General features: G+C 36.8%; 1 pseudogene; it reads right to left on the bottom strand.

Annotated features, from left to right (window-relative positions):
• Nucleotides 1–873: 873 nt before the first annotated feature.
• LOC110943013 lies at nt 874–7,534 on the bottom strand (annotated as a pseudogene).
• Between the last annotated feature and the right edge of the window lie 9,019 nt (nt 7,535–16,553).

Raw genomic sequence — 16,553 nt, 5'->3', positions numbered from 1 at the left:
GCCTGATTCCAGTTCCTCCGATTCTAGAACTGGTGATAGCTTCCTTGTTGTGAAAGGCAAACTAAAATGTTAGTTTCATGAATCTAATTTGGAAAGAAAAAAAGTGTAATTTATATGATCAAAGTACAAGTATTACTTTCTCTCGGAGAAGATGGAGAGGATAGGAATGTTGTCAAAGAACCATCACGTAGAGATGAATATAAAACTAATAAAAGAATTGTAAGTATGCTAAGAATCAGTGTACCTGTGGTGACGTCTTTGGAACTGTTTAAACCATTGCAGGCGTAACACCACTCCAAGGTTCTGTTGCAAATACAGGACCAGATCTAAAAGGCCTAACACCATTCCACAACATTGTTGGGCGCAGCCGTGTGCTTTCTCGTGTCACATTAGCTGGGAGTTGAGGGAGACCAAGAACCATGTTCTTCAAATGTTTCCTTGGCTCTCAATTAAACCTGAAATCCCTGAGGCTTGTTGTGGCGCATATATCTCTTGCATGTGCTTCTGATTAACAATAAAACAAGTAATCAAAATCGTTACAAAAAAACTATGAATGCAATTAGGTGTGGGCTCAAAACTTATCTCCAACACTTAGCATGTAATGGTATTTAGAAAACACACTTAAAAGGGTAAAAAACAACTATATAACAACTATCAATTGGGTTCATTGGTAGTTATTAAAGCAGGTGATACATCACAGAGTTAAATTGATCAAATGCTATATCTTAATGATATATGCAAGCATATGGAAAATCCGCATAGCTGATTCTAGAAACTACTTAGACTTGTGGCAGTTTGATATACGTTTATCGACATCCAGATCTCCATGTAAACAAATACTAATTTTAATATATATTTTTATAAGATTAGAACTTACATACCTAAGTTAGAGTTTTGGCGTATACTTCTTCGAGCTGTAGATACAAGTTTACTCCCAGAGGCTGTTTAAAGAAAGACAAAACTTTCAATTTCATAATACAAACATGGACTGTTTGAAAAAATTATGACTTGTTGTGTAAAGACTCTAAGAATAGTAAATAAATCAATATTGATTAAAAAAGATGCCATTTTATATCTCATGAGTATCAAAAGTTGACTATTGGTAAAAGGAGTCTTAGCTTTCTATTTATAAAATGTTTTAAAAAACTGGCTACGTGGACATTTATAAACAAAATAAAAGAAAACATACATTGCATATACACGATTCGAGCCCTGGATTTTGGGCTCGAGCTCAGCTCTTTAGTAAAACTTAAAACTCGAGCTCGGCTCCAAAGCTCGATCTAAGCATCTATGGCGCGAGTTAAAACAAGCTAAAGCTTGACTGGAGCTCGTTCTTGGCTGTTAATGAGCCAAGGCTCGGCTCGAGCTCGATTCGATAGTTTGAGAACTCAATTAAAAAAGAACATCTAGATCATTCAAAAAGTAATATATAGTTTAAACCCTAAAGTACACTAAGCTCGATAAGGCTCTTCGAGCCTAAACGAGCTACACATACAAGGCTCGAGCTCGGGCTTGATATCTAATTGATCCTAAATTCAAGCTCGGGCTCGGGCTCGATAAGGCTAGGCTTGTTCGAGCTTTCTATCGAGCCGATCTCAAGTAGCTCGCGAGCCGCTCGGCTCGTTTGCACCCCTAAATTACATCCTGACTAATTTAAGTGTTTATTTAAGAGGACTGCATCATCCTGCTATTACAATGTAAGAGGATAAATATTATATTTTGTTTAATTAAACAAAAGTACCTGATGTTTCAAGGTGGCCAAACTCTTTGTGTGTACAGGAGATTGTGGATTAACTCCATTGGAAGGAGGAATGCCAATTAGCCCACATATTAAGGTCTGTTAAACAAAAAATAATAACAAATTTATAAATAAACAAATAAATAACTATACGTACTAAAAAAAGAAAAAAGAAAAAATTCTCATGAAGTGAATGTTTGTTTACCCAAAAAAAAAAAACAAAGAGAATATAATGATACAAAGATGGATTTTTTTTAAATTAAACTCTTTTTGTTGTGCAAGTTGAGAAGCAACACTTTGATCAAAATAATAAAGAACCGCAATGGTCATGGCTGGAACAAAAGCTCCAATAATATACACTGGTGGAACGTTCAAGATATCCTGCAAGAAATATGATCCTAAATTTAAAAAAAAAAAAAAATACTTGTTCTTATTCATGCAAATAATAAGTATAAAAAATCACCTTTGCAACGATCCAATTTGTATAAGCACTAGGAGACCACGGATTTGGACTAAAAGGCCGCCTGTGTATTCCTTCTGGAACACTATCAGTTGGTATGTCTGACACACCGGTCCAAACAACCACCATAACCGGAACCCCATAATCCGCAATAAATCCCTTTAGCCACCCTGTTCCATAATGCGGAAGTAAGAAGGGCAAAGGATAAGACCAGTGAAAACATTTAGTTTGCAAAATGCCATGAAGATTGCAACTCAAGTTGATTTGGATTTTCACTTTTCGGTATACCAAATTCCTCCACAACTTCCTATGGATTCAACATTGTGTTAAATCACTATTTGTTTAGTGAATTTAAACTAAGCTAAATTTAGAGACAATCTAACTCATTTTAATAGCTTGCTGCATGAAGAACATTGTAACTAAATGTCCAAATAATTCACCAGCTACTTGTGTGAATCTATTGATGATTGAGCAAGCACCCAAAATAGACAGGAAGATCAGTAGAAAAGCCGTCCACACACAAACCCTGTTCTTAACAAGACAAGACTAATTTTTTTAAACCCATAATATTCCAATTAGATTATGTATATAATATTAAATAAACTTGCTTCAATAGTACATAAAGTATATAAGCATTAACACCCATCATAAGGCAATAAATAGAACTTTTATATAGTAAAATAGCATGTTTGAGATAATTCAACACATAAAAGCATAACCTTGAATATTCTAATTATCTAGTTGCAGCAAGAATTAACATTAAACTTAACACAGAAAAGCATAACCTTGAATATTCTAATTATCTAGTTGCAGCAAGAACTAACATTAAACTTAAAGACTTGAGAGCTCTGACATACATTCAACTCTAGCTTGCAACCACGAACATCAATATACAAAAAAATAAAATAGTTAACATTCAAACTACAACACAAGATTTAAACATGAATCAATTAAATATCAAATAAGCTATGACCTTATCTAATTTAGCAACATTAAAAGCCCTGACATACATTCAACAGCCTTCTCCTGACCGTAGTTTCTAGAAACCCTCTGAATCGACAATATAATATATATTCAAGTTAACGATGTAATTATACGCACTGCATTCGTTGCAAAATCAGGTTAATTGAAGTAATTCTCGAAAACAACCAAGACGCTGAAGCATAATTACCATATTTTTCCTTTGATTGGTCTGGTGGTGATTTAGGGACTCCTATGATTTCTCCTTTGCCATATTTAGGGACTTCGTTGTAGAATCTAACAAAGGTGGGAGAGGCGACGGAGGGCCAGGAGAACTGTAGTGGTCGAAGAGTTGCAAACCATTGGTATGAAATTGGAAGCTAGGGTTTTGATTTGTTTGTCTCGATTTTTTCTGCTGTTTTTTAGAAAATTTTTGGGGGGGAGTTCAAATTGGGAGCCCGATTGGGTTGGGAGGGAAGTTTTTAGGGGTAAAAATTTTAGGAGGAAAACTATTTTCTAATTTCTAAACTTTTAATATATAAAGTTATAAATAGGTTGGGAGGGAAGTTTTTAGGGGTAAAAATTTTAGGTGGAAAACTATTTTGTAATTTATAAACTTTTAATATATAAAGTTATAAAAAGTAAATTGAAATTATACAACTTTTTTTTAAATATATAAATTACATGTTGAGCATAGAAAGTAAATTGCCCATTATGATTAGGGGCAAACGAGTCGAGCGGTTCGTGAACCGCTCGAGATTGGCTTGAGAAAAAAGCTCAAAACGAGTTAGACCTTATCGAGACCGAGCCGAGCTTGAGCCTAAAATAAAGCTCGGTTATTTATTGAGCCCAAGCTCGAGCGTAGCATGTGAAGCTTGTCATGCCTTATCAAGCCTTAATGTAATATTTAATAACATTTACTCCTTATTTAAAGTTGTCTAGTAAACGAGTCGAGCCAAACTTATTTAAAATTGCTTTCGAGCCAAGCCTAGACCTAAAAACAAACTTGTTTAGTAAACGAACCCGAGCTTCACTTATCGAGCTCGCGATCCTAAACGAGTCTATTATTTTATACCATTCTTCATCTAATATATTAATTATTAGATAATAAACGAGCCCGAGCTTCACTTATCAAGCTCGCAAGACTAAACGAGTCTATTATTTTATACTATTCTTTATCTAATATATTAATTATTAGATAATAAACGAGCATAGTCCATCGTGATCTATTAAGGCCCAATATGGTTCATTAAGACATCTATGATCCACCATTGTCCCATTGTGATCCATTAAGGCCCAATATAGTCCATCGTGTTCCATTAAGGCATGATATGGTCCATCAAGACATTTATGAACTACAATTACTCATTGTGATCTATTAAGGCCCAATATGATCCATTAAGACATGTATGATCTACTATTGTGTCATTTTGATCCATTAAGACCCAATATGGTCCATTAAGACATATGTGATCTACTATTGGCCATTGTGATCCATTAAAACATATAATTCACCTGCTATTGCCCGTTGTGATCCATTAAGCCCCAATATGGTCCATTAAGGACCAATATGGTCTATTAAGACATATATAACCTACTATTGCCCGTTGTGATCCATTAAGGTTCAGTATGTTCCATTAAGACATCTTATTCACCTACTATTGTGCGTTATGATCAATTAAGGCCCAATATGGTCCACTAAGACATATAGTACCTACTATTGCCCATTGTGATCCATTAAGGCCCAATATGGTCCATTAATGCATTTGTGATCTATTAAGGCCCAATATTGTTCATTAGGACATATATGACATACTATTGCCCATTGTGATACATTAAGGCCCAATATGGCCGATTAAGACATATATGAATTTTATAGTACGATTTTTTGTATATTTTTTTAAATAGTGTATTTTGAGATATGCTTGAGATCAGCTCAAGAAAAATCTCAAAACGAGCCGAGCCTTATCGAGCCCTAATTGATCATCATTGAGCTCAAAAACCCTAATTGACCATCATTGGGCCTACATGATCATCATTGGGTCTATTTGACAACCATTGGGCTTAATTGGCCATCACTGAGCCTCAACAACCCTGATTGACCTTCATTGAACCTAGTTGACCATCGTGGGTTCTTATTGACCGTCATTGGGCCAAATTGACAATCATTGAACTCAACAAACCTAACTGACCTTCATTGGGCCTAATTGACCTTTTTGAACCCAATTAACCATCATTGGGCCTAAATCTCTATCATTGGTTCTAATTGACCATCGTTGGACCTAATAGACTTGAGCCTTATTAAACCTAGTTGACCATCATTAAGCCTTATTAACCCCAATTGGCCTTCACTGGGCCTAGTTGACCATCATTAGGCCCAATTGACCATCATTAAGCCTCATCAACCAAAATTGACATTCATTAAGCCTAGTTGGCCATCAACCAATCTAAATTATTTTTTTACCAAATAAATATGATTTTTGGTTTTAGTTTATTGAGTTTTTCTATAAATAATGAAAAATTTTATTTGATTTTAAATTACTTTACAATATATAAGTTATTAAAAATTTATATTTATATTATTTACATTTGTCAAACATATTTAATAAAATGCATAAATGTATGATTGAAGAGTTGTATTAGAAGATTAAAAAACAATTTTTAGTAAAAATTTTTTAAGTTATAAGTTATTAGACAAAATCTATAGTTAATCGTTTGAAAACGAAAGAAATAGAAAATAAAAAAAAATAACCACTATCCTAAATCTTAGTTGCAACCTAGGTTGCGTCAACACTATTTATAATGGTCCTCTTTTTTTTTAATGGCTAATTTCTTTTAATCTCCTATTGTTTGTGAGACTCGAATCCAAGCCCTCTCCCTTCCCATCTTTTAATATATTTTTTTAACTGACCCTTATTTCAATTAAAAAAATAATTAATATTAATATATGGGCTTTCTATTAAATAATCTAAAAAATGGCATGGGGAATAAGGATCGAAGTCTAATCTACTATTTAGAAGAGTGTGTACTTATCAACTGGGCTAGACACTTTTAGCATCAGATTTCGTAAACTAACTACTTATGTGAGCCAGTGTTAGTAATTGGGATTATTAACATAATCCTAATTTTTGTTATGTATTTCATTATTTTAGTTGACTCAAAGCTTCATAACATGCGCTTGGTTCTAAGTTCTAACAATATTGTGCCCCTTAGAAAAATTGTTTAACAAGTCGGACGACATTATTAGTTTTATATGTGACAAATTTTATCAAATGTCCAATAACCTTTTATCACCATATTAAGTTCATAATAATTGAACAAGTGTTACTTAATAATTCAAAGAAGTCAACATCACAGGTTGAGTCTTTGAGTCAAACAAGCTCTTATATACATATACATAATCTCTTAAAATTTTAAAACGCCGTGGGTTTACATGAACCCGTACCAATCAATGTAGGTCCACCTTTGGTTTTGATCATATGTAAAAATTTTAAGCTATGATAAACCTGCCTACCTAGTTATACTACAACTTAAAAAGTTATGTTTTGGCACTATTTGACCCGTTTCCGAAACCAAATAAAATAAGGATAGTTATCCTATTAAGAGTAAAATGCCATCATTTATAGTGCAAATGTAATGAACATCATTTGTTATCCAAAACTGAAACTTTCGTAGGCCTTCATTTGTTACAATTGCACATAACCAGCTGCTACCATTCCCCACATCACCATTATCAGTTTCAAGAATTCCTATTAATTTTAAAGCCGAACATCAATAATTTTTTTAATCCTAAAAACATCATGCATTAACCCAGAAATGTTCTAACTGAGAGATGACGGGTTGAACCTAACACGAACCTAAAATTTTTACACAAACCATAAAAAACATTACGATACACGAGTCACATGTATGAATTAGTCTATGAACAACTTCATTTTGCATGTCAGAAGAGTTAATATCTTCAAACACACTAAATAATTGACCAACATTCCATGGTATGCAATGTCTTACAGCATTACCTGGTTGAAAGTTCAGTTTATGACTTTCGGCAAACACCAATAATGCATGACCGCTGGTTCTAGCAGTAGGCTGAAGGGTTGAAAGCCAGTTCATAAATTGTGAATTTCATAGTATAGAGGACCCAAGCAAACATCACGACCCCTGAAAATGAGTCATACAATACAAAAGGCCCATCTCTCGCAATAAACGGGTCAACTGAGACACCCAATACTCCAGATCTTTGAAAGCTTTAACAGTTGCCATCTAAATGTCACATGACCATCATGTCAAATGCCAGTTACTTTGCGAAAATACGCCACATGACCATTGTAGAAAAACTGAGAACCAAAGGCAGGCATGTCACCAGTGTAATTCATTATCGCAAAAGAGGGCCCAGTCATAATAAAAGAGTTAAATGTGTTACCCAATCATGAAAACCTTTAAAAAGCATTACCGGCTGCCATGAAAAATCCACATGACCATCACGGAAAACGTCGGATACTTAGAGAATATGCCAGGAAAACAACAGATTATGCAGGGTGTACAAACACTTAATGCGTATAAGTGTTGCAAGTTAGTATTATATAAATGTCTTATTTGACTTTAAAAAGTCAAACAATGTTGTAAAACCGTTGCAGCTGCTTCGTTCGGGCCTCCATGTTGTCATGGTGTAGATTAGTTTTTTGATCATAGATCCAAGATTCTTTTTAAAAAGAGCATATTTAAGATGAATTTGATGAGGATCACTAACATAAGCAAGAAAAGGGTAACATTTATATAAAATGGTGATTTATGTAGTTTGCCCTGATGATTGGAATGAGAATAGCAGTTAAATCAAAAAATAAAAAAAATTGCTTTAAAAAAATTGGGATAAAAATTCGAGCAACTGGGCATAAGCGATTCCTTAAACGCGCCCGCAGACGACGGGTAAGAAGTTGCAAATACTGCAGCCGAGTGTGGGCTCGAGACATGAACTTTATCAGCTAGATAACCGGAGCCGGTCAAGGGCATTATAAACATTTTTTCACGGTGGGAAGCAACACCTCCCGAAGTTCTTGATAGCTGCCACCTAATAGTACACATTAGACAATTTGAACATGTAATGCGTTAACGCGCTCCAATGCATAATTGAATCAGATATGAGTCGGGTCACCCGCGGCAACGCTCGGACATTCCCACTAGTAGTAAAATAGTACAAACACAAAGTAGTCTTACAACATGTAGGCTATGGTTCACATCAAGGAGCATTCATGAAACTAAGCAAGTTCATGAATCATTATTTTTGGATAAAATAACAAAAAAAGAAGAGTCTGTTGAAACGATTCAACCACTAAAAAATCATTTACAGTCTCCTTGGTAAGTATAATGGCCATTGTCCAGTAAGCAATTAACAAAACCAGATACCGCTAACATAATTGTGAATAAAATACAAAGATTAAGCACAAAGGATCCAAAAACCGTATACATTGATTTGGCTGAAGATTTCAATATGTTTGAATTCCCCCAATACAAAACCCTAGATCGGAGTTTAATTCTGAAAACTAAGAATTTATTTGCTTTCATTAACGCTATGTTCATGAGTTTCATTAAATGAGAGAAAAGAAAAGATTTTGAAGGAAATAATTTTTAGTTGTGTTCCAGAGTTTCATTAAAGGAGAGAAAAGAAGAGAAAAATAGAGATTTTTTGTCTAAAATTAATCTTTCCAATTTGGAAAGAAACGGAGAGAATAGAAAAGAAAAAAAGAGAATCTTTTCTTTTCTCTCCTTAACTTAACTCGGGAACAAAGTGTAAGAGAACCCATATTCAACCACCTGATAATTCAATATGTTTGAATTCCTCCAATACGAAACCCTAGACCGGAGTTCAATCAAAGCATATGATATGAACCGAAAGATGAATAAGAAAGCAGGGTTTACCTTTTCCGGTCACAATATGAGGCGGGATCACCGGAAATTCCAATCCCCGTAGCCTGCAATTAGAACCAAATCTCAAATCTGCTTCACTCGAACTCAACTTTGCAGATCTAAATCTCTTATAATCGAACAATTCGTAAACCTAGCTCATCTCTTGTACGGAGGGAACAAAAAATAACACCATACATGTTTGAGAAACTAACGCTAATCACATAGATAAAAGGGATTCACATAATCCATCTTCTCGAATTGGAACTTGACACGAGATGATAAGTGTGGCTATTGTATGGTATTTGGTCACACATTTTTTTATTTATGGCTTTTGCTATCATTCAGTCACACAAAACAAAAATAAAGTGTCAATGTCGAGGCTAATTGTTATGTAAAGCTTTATTAAGATTTTGCAACCGTAAGTGTGACTATTGACTAATATTTGGTCACATATATTCTTCATGACATTTGCTATCATTTTGTTACGCATAAATATACTAAGTAACAATGATGTGACGAATGTTTATGTAAAGCCACATAAATATTGTAATTTTAAGTGTGACTATTGGCTAACCTTCGGTTACACAAAATAGTATAAGTGGCATATGTATTATCTTTTAGCCACACCATCACACATATATTGTGGCCGTAGATCATATTTGGCCACACATGTTTTAGTGTGGCTACTTAATGTCTTAGTTTTTCCCAAATATATGCTTTTAGCCACATCATTAAAAAATACCATGGCCGTCGATCATGTGTGGCCGCACATTTCCAGTGTGACTAATAAATGTCACAGTTTTTTCTTAAAATGTGGCCGTAGATCGTAGATCACATTTGGCCACACTTTTTTAGTGTGACTAGTAAACATCACAGCTTTTTCTTAAAGTGTGGCTAAAAGTTTTGTGTTGTTATATAATGGCCACATGAATACGTAAAATGTGTGGCGGTAAGTGGGATGAAAGTTTTTCAAATGTTAAAAATGACCTTTGGCCACACATTTAATCAAAAGTGTGGCCGGACGGTTTGGCCATATGAAATTGGGCACATGGCCAAACAGTGTGGTAAAAGGATTGAAAAACCTGTTTTCCAGAAACCCAAACCTAAAACTTCAAATGATGTTAAGGGTAAAACACCGATGATTTCCCCCGTGCGTATTATGAAACGCGGTGAATCTTTGAAGTTCGAGAACAAGCCAAAATCAACCTTTGAGATTGGTGAATTTTCAAAAATTCAAAAGACTTCAAAGGTTTATCCCAAAACAAAGATTTTTCAAAATCAATCATGGGTGGAGAAACCTAAACGTTCGTTTGAAGAAAAGAAAATGGAAAAGGATTTAAAATCTGAATCAAGAGTCTTTGCAATCGATGTTGAAGAACTTGAATTTGAATTGGACAAATTGATTGAGGAATTCCCACCAATCAAGGAGGGAGATCTAAAATCAAAGTCAAAACTTGTTGTTCCAAACGTTGTCTTCAACATTCCAAAAATTGATGTAGCTTACGATCTTCTATTTGGTAGTGTTCCAAATGTGAAGAAATCTTGGGCATCGTTGTTTGAGTGATTGTCTTTAATGTGTGCAGGGGCTTCCGAGGTCGATCATCTCCAAGTGGATCATGGATAGCGGCACCTCGAGGCATATGACTGGGATGTTAGCATTACTCTATGATGTCAAATCAATTAATGGAGGATATGTTGGCTTTGCGGGAACGCAGAGAGGAAGAATCGTTGGTGAAGGAATTCTTACCAATGGAGTTGTAACGTTTGATAAAGTGAACTACATCGTTGAACTTGAAAACAATCTGTTGAGCATATCACAGATTATGACAAGTTGTTCACAGTTCATTGTACAAAAAAATGAGTGTTTAATCATTAAACCAGGTTTCAAAATTCCAGAAGATAGGGTGTTGATGCGAGCTCCTCATGAAAACGATTTGTATGTCCTAGGCATGAGCGTCGCAAAAACATCAGACAAAAAGGCTCAATGTTTTGTAACTAAAACAAAAGCAACTTGATGAAACAATGGTTAACCGGGCAGGGTTAACTCACTGGTCTCGCCAAGAAGGGTTAATCCCTTCCTCTCGAGGATCGCTGGCTGGATCACCTGTGGGTTGATCTCCTGCACAAGGAAACAAACTGTGACTCGTAACAAAGAGGATGGGGTGGGGGGTGCTCCTTGTTACCACTCTCCGGCGTAAGAATCAGTAATCTGCTTGGGAAGCAAAGTATGATAGTAGTAGTAGTGAGAGAGTTGTGAAGAGATACCTCAAACCTGGTTTGGGGTTGGTATTTATAGCCGAGGAGTGAAGGAGGAGGATGATGGACGGACTAACGACGTGCTGCACCTTTGCAGGTGTGTCAGGCTTGTCGGTTATGGATGTTACGCCACGTCAGTCCGTTGCTTACGTAGCCCTGACAGGTGACTGCCATTGGTGCCACTTGAACTGTGGTGTCAGTCCCACTTGATGAGCGTATAGGATGCGGTGCGAGCCGCATCGCTGCCTGCGGTAACATCTGATGTTATCGCGACTCTTGCTTGTGATCAAGAAATACGCGAGATGCGGTGCTGGCCGCATCGTCGCCCGTGGTGACTGTTGCTGTTATCCAGCTTCCATGTATTGATAGAAGTGTTCACTGGACGCGGTGCGAGGCCGCATCGCTGTGAATACTTTCGTTTTCATACACCAGATGTGATGCTATGTCGCATTACTCTACCGTTCTCATGTTCCAGGTAAGTCCTCCTTCATCACTAGTCAGATTGGATTCAACCCTTGTGTCGACGCGTTCTCGCATGGGCACAAGTAGGTTGTTGGCTGGTGGGGGTTTTGATAAGGGTAATGGTCACTCACGGTCGATGCTGACGCGAGAGCTGGGACCATACCCCTTCACAACTGAAAAAGAATCAAGAATGTGGCATCGTAAGATGGGTCACATTCATGTGAGAAAAATGAATTTCTTAGTTCACAATGATCTTGTTGAAGGTGTTAATCTAAAAAATTTCCATCTGGATGATGATTGTGTAGAATGCAAAAAGGGTAAGCAAATGAAGAAGACACACCCAAAGAAGCTCCTGAACTCCATCAGACTACCGCTCGAGAGACTCCACATGGATCTTTTCGGACCGGTAAATGTGAAGAGCGTAAGTGGAGATCTGTATTGTCTAGTGGTAACTGACGACTTTATAAGATTTTCATGGATGATGTGTCTCGAAATAAAAGATGAAACGTTTGATTCGTTGATGATTTTGTTTAAAAAGATGGAGACATTGTACAAATTGCCAATCAGAAGAATTCAAAGCGACAATGGAACGGAGTTCAAAAACAACCGTATGCTCGAATTTTGCAATGACAAAGGCATTCTTCATGAATTCAACGCACCGTATACTCCACAACAAAACGGTGTAGCAGAACGAAAGAATCGCACACTGATCGAAACAGCTCGTACTATGCTTGCTGATTCCAAATTGCCGATATTCTTTTGGAGTGAAGCAGTTGCTGCAGCATGTTATACGTTAAATCGTGTTCTTACAGTAAAGAAGTACAAAAAAACCTGTTTCGAATTACTTCATATCTCTAAACCAAATCTGAAATTCTTGGAACCTTTTGGATCACCATGCACATTTATTGATCCAGATGGTAAATTTGGTGCAAAATTTAACGAAGGTTTTTTTGTAGGTTATGCAAGTCCACTGAAGAGAGTATTTGTTCCATGTTTGGGAAAGATTATACATGTTCAGCATGTTGATTGTTAGAAGTTTACTGCTCCGGAACAACTTCCCAGAAACAGATTGCTGTTTGACTACGACAAACTCTGGGAGTCATTCCAATTGCCGGTTGAGCCAAGTGAGGAGGAACTAGCATTATTATACCAACATCATCAATCTATGTCACAAGAACAAGTGCCAAGACCGCTGGTAGTTTCTCAGCCTACCGTGGGTGCAAATGATCACGAGGCCGGTCCAAGTGGAACTGCACACGAAACCCCAGAAGAACCAGCTCTAATATTTGATCATTCTGACGACTCAGAAACGGAAGCCGATCCGATTTTTAACGAGGAACCAAATATTGCAACGTCAGAAGCTGTTGATCACACGGGTGATCAGGATATTACAAATTTACAATCGGAAGTGAGCGTACCTGACACAGTCATGCCGAGAACTTTGTCTTATCATCCATCAGAACAAATTATTGGTGATCTTCACAGTGGCGTGAAAACGCGTGATCAAATCAACAAAGCCCTTACATGTTTTTTTTTCTTCTATAGCTCCTTTACAGGAAGAATTCTCATTGAAATGTTTCATCTCGCAGGTAGAGCCGAGAACATATAAAGAATTATTGACCGAGGAAAGCTGGGTAAATGCAATGCAGGAGGAGCAATTACAGTTTGAAAAACTTGGAGTATGGAAATTGGTGGATCTCCCGGAAGATCAAAAGCTGATCAAGACCAAGTGGGTCTTCAAGTGTAAACGGGATGATAGAGGGGTCATTGTGAGAAACAAAGCACGTTTGGTAGTCCAAGGTTTTAGTCAGCAAGAAGGCATCGACTTTACCGAAGTGTATGCGCCTGTTGCTCGACTCGAGGCAATTAGAATCTTCCTGGCATTCGCGTCTTGGAAAGGATTCAAGGTCTACCAATTAGATGTCAAATCTGCATTCCTTTACGGAAAGATTAAAGAAGAAGTGTACGTCGGACGACCACCGGGGTTTACCGATCCAGTGCACAAAAACAAGGTCTATCTACTCGACAAAGCGCTTTACGGATTACACCAGCCCCTGAGAGCCTGGTACGAGACGCTTTCCCAGCATCTGCTGGCCAATGGGTTCATCAGAGGGACTGTCGATAGCACTTTATTTACAAAAGAGGTTGCAGGACATCTACTCATCGTACAGATTTACGTGGATGACATAATCTTTGGATCGACTAATGACGAATTGTGCAAAGAGTTCGAGAAGGTTATGAAGAAAAAGTTTGAAAGAGTTCAATGGGGGAGATGAAGTTCTTCCTAGGGCTACAGGTTGAGCAAATGCCCGAAGGAATCTTCATTCACCAGACGAAATACGTGAATAATGTGTTGGAAAAATTCAACATGTCCGAATCAACTCCAACATCAACCCCCTGGCTCAAAATCATGGGATATGTCCGGATGAAGGTGGAGAGAAAGTGGATGAGACGCACTATCAGTCGATCATTGGATCCTTAATGTAGCTAACTGCGTCAAGACCGGACATCATGTATCCAACTTGCCTATGCGCCCGATATCAGTCTAGCCCGAGACAGTCACACATGACGATTGTGAAGAGAATTTTGCGGTATCTTAAAGGTTGCCCAAGCACCAGCTTGTGGTATCCTAAATCTGGTGACTTTCTCTTACAGGTTATGCAGACTCTGACTTCGGGGGCTGTAAGCTTAATGCAAAATCCACAACTGCAGGCTGTCAGTTCTTCGGAACTCGACTAGTCACTTGGCAGTGCAAGAAACAAACCACAGTCGCTCTCTCAACGTGTGAGGCTGAATACGTTTCAGCCTCCAGCTGTTGCTCTCAGATCCTTTGGATCCAACAGCAAATCAGGGACTTTGGTTTGCAGTTCTTGGACACGCCAATCTATGTGGACAATGAGGTAGCAATAAATATAACTAAAAATCCGGTGCATCATTCTAAAACAAAACATATTGAAATTCGACATCATTTTATCCGTGATTGCTACGAGAAGAAATTGATTTGAATTGAACATATACACACCGATGATCAGAGAGCTGATTTTTACACAAAACCCTTTGATAGAACAAGATTTAACTATCTTTTAAAATTGAGCAGGTTGAAAAATTTGTTTTCTGGGAGGGTAATAAAGTGTGAAGCCGAGGAGGACGGCGATCCGAAGTGATCTGTGTCTTGTTGTCAAGTTTCTGTACAGTTTTATTTTCTGCTTTTGATAAAACCAAAAACACAAAAATATGTTTTTGATTTTAGGGGGAGAAAGTTTACAGAAAATACAAAAACATGATAAAATTTCAAAATCCAAAAACAATAGAAAACTGAAAAAGAGTTTGTGTAAAAAGGGGAAATGATAGTACATTAGCTAGACAGATGCAGTACGTTAAAGAAATGTATCGTTTAATTGTGTTAAGCAGTCTCGCTGATGATATGCCGATAGTTTTTTACACATTTAGTAAGTTTGTTTGGGATATAAACCTAAATCATTTCTTGCTTATTACGTGGGGGAACATCTCTTGGATATATAGGTAACCCCTGAAATCCTGTTTGAAAGACTCTATTTCTGACATACTAGGTCTTTGTACGTGATGATATCTGGGGTATTATACCAGGACTTCTGATTTTGCGGAAGCAGTAGCCTAGTCCTCGTATAATACTCTACGCTGCTTTATTCATAAAGCCTCCCCTCAGCATAAAAATGATAAAACATTGAAAAATGCTAATCATGTGCTGTTGAAAAGAAGATCCCCAAAGGGGACCCACCTAAAGTCAAGCCATCATCTCTCTGATTGAACGGAAGTTCTAGCCTGAGCTCTCATGGCCTCGCATTCACCCATTACAGATATCATTAGTGTGCACTCACCTGTAAGACTGAATATAGTGGTCTGGATACGGGAGTATATTCTGGGGTGGTACACACGTATAAGTTAAGCCTTTAAAACAGTAATTTGTATCCTAAACAGATTGAAATTTGTGTGAGAATTTAAATTGGATCAGTATAACGGCAATCACTGTGAATTGTTTAATGCTTAGTATGAAATCAAAGCTTAACGGTACTTGTATCTTATCAGCAGCTGATATGATCCCCTAACACGCTCATCAAAAATATGTGTATACAGTTTATTGTTTATCAAAATCCAAAAAGATTTCTTGTTTGTTTAGCAAAATATTACAAAATCCAAAAAGATTTGATTTTTCATCTTATTTTCGACAACGGACGTTGGGGATCTGATGATCAAAGTCTTACAATGCTAAACAAGTTGGAACACTTGAGTTGGATAAGAAAAAGTTTGTGATAAGTGTTGGTAATTGCTCGAAATGTTTAAAAGTTCATTAATTTGAACTTAAATCTATTTCAAAAAGTCAGCAAGTTCATAAATTGGTCAGTCAAGGTCATTAACTTGGACTTGGCAGGCTAAATAGTTGACCAAGGTCATTAACTTGGACTTGGTTAACTGTGTGTGTGGTAAATAGTTAAAAATAATCAAAAAGATAAAAAATTTGAAATTTTTTGAACAAATGGAATTTCATACGAAATGACCATTTCGCACGCAATGGCCATATCGTTTCAACTGACCATTTCGTGTGAAATCGATACACTACCTTAATTGTCCATTTCGTACAAATGGACATGTCTATATAAAGGGTTCCATATCGCTTGAAAACCTCAGTTTCTCCATTCCGCACCAAACACGTACACTTTCAAGTGATTTGAGGTGATTTACTGATATCATCGATTTCAAGCCGAAATCTGTTGTTTTCTTTGCTCGTAATCCTTG

This window comes from Helianthus annuus, chromosome 5 (genome assembly GCF_002127325.2).
Source record: "Helianthus annuus cultivar XRQ/B chromosome 5, HanXRQr2.0-SUNRISE, whole genome shotgun sequence".
NCBI classification, from domain to species: Eukaryota; Viridiplantae; Streptophyta; class Magnoliopsida; order Asterales; family Asteraceae; genus Helianthus; species Helianthus annuus.
The sequence above is the reverse complement of the archived record's forward strand: the minus strand, read 5'-3'. Positions and strand labels throughout refer to the sequence as shown.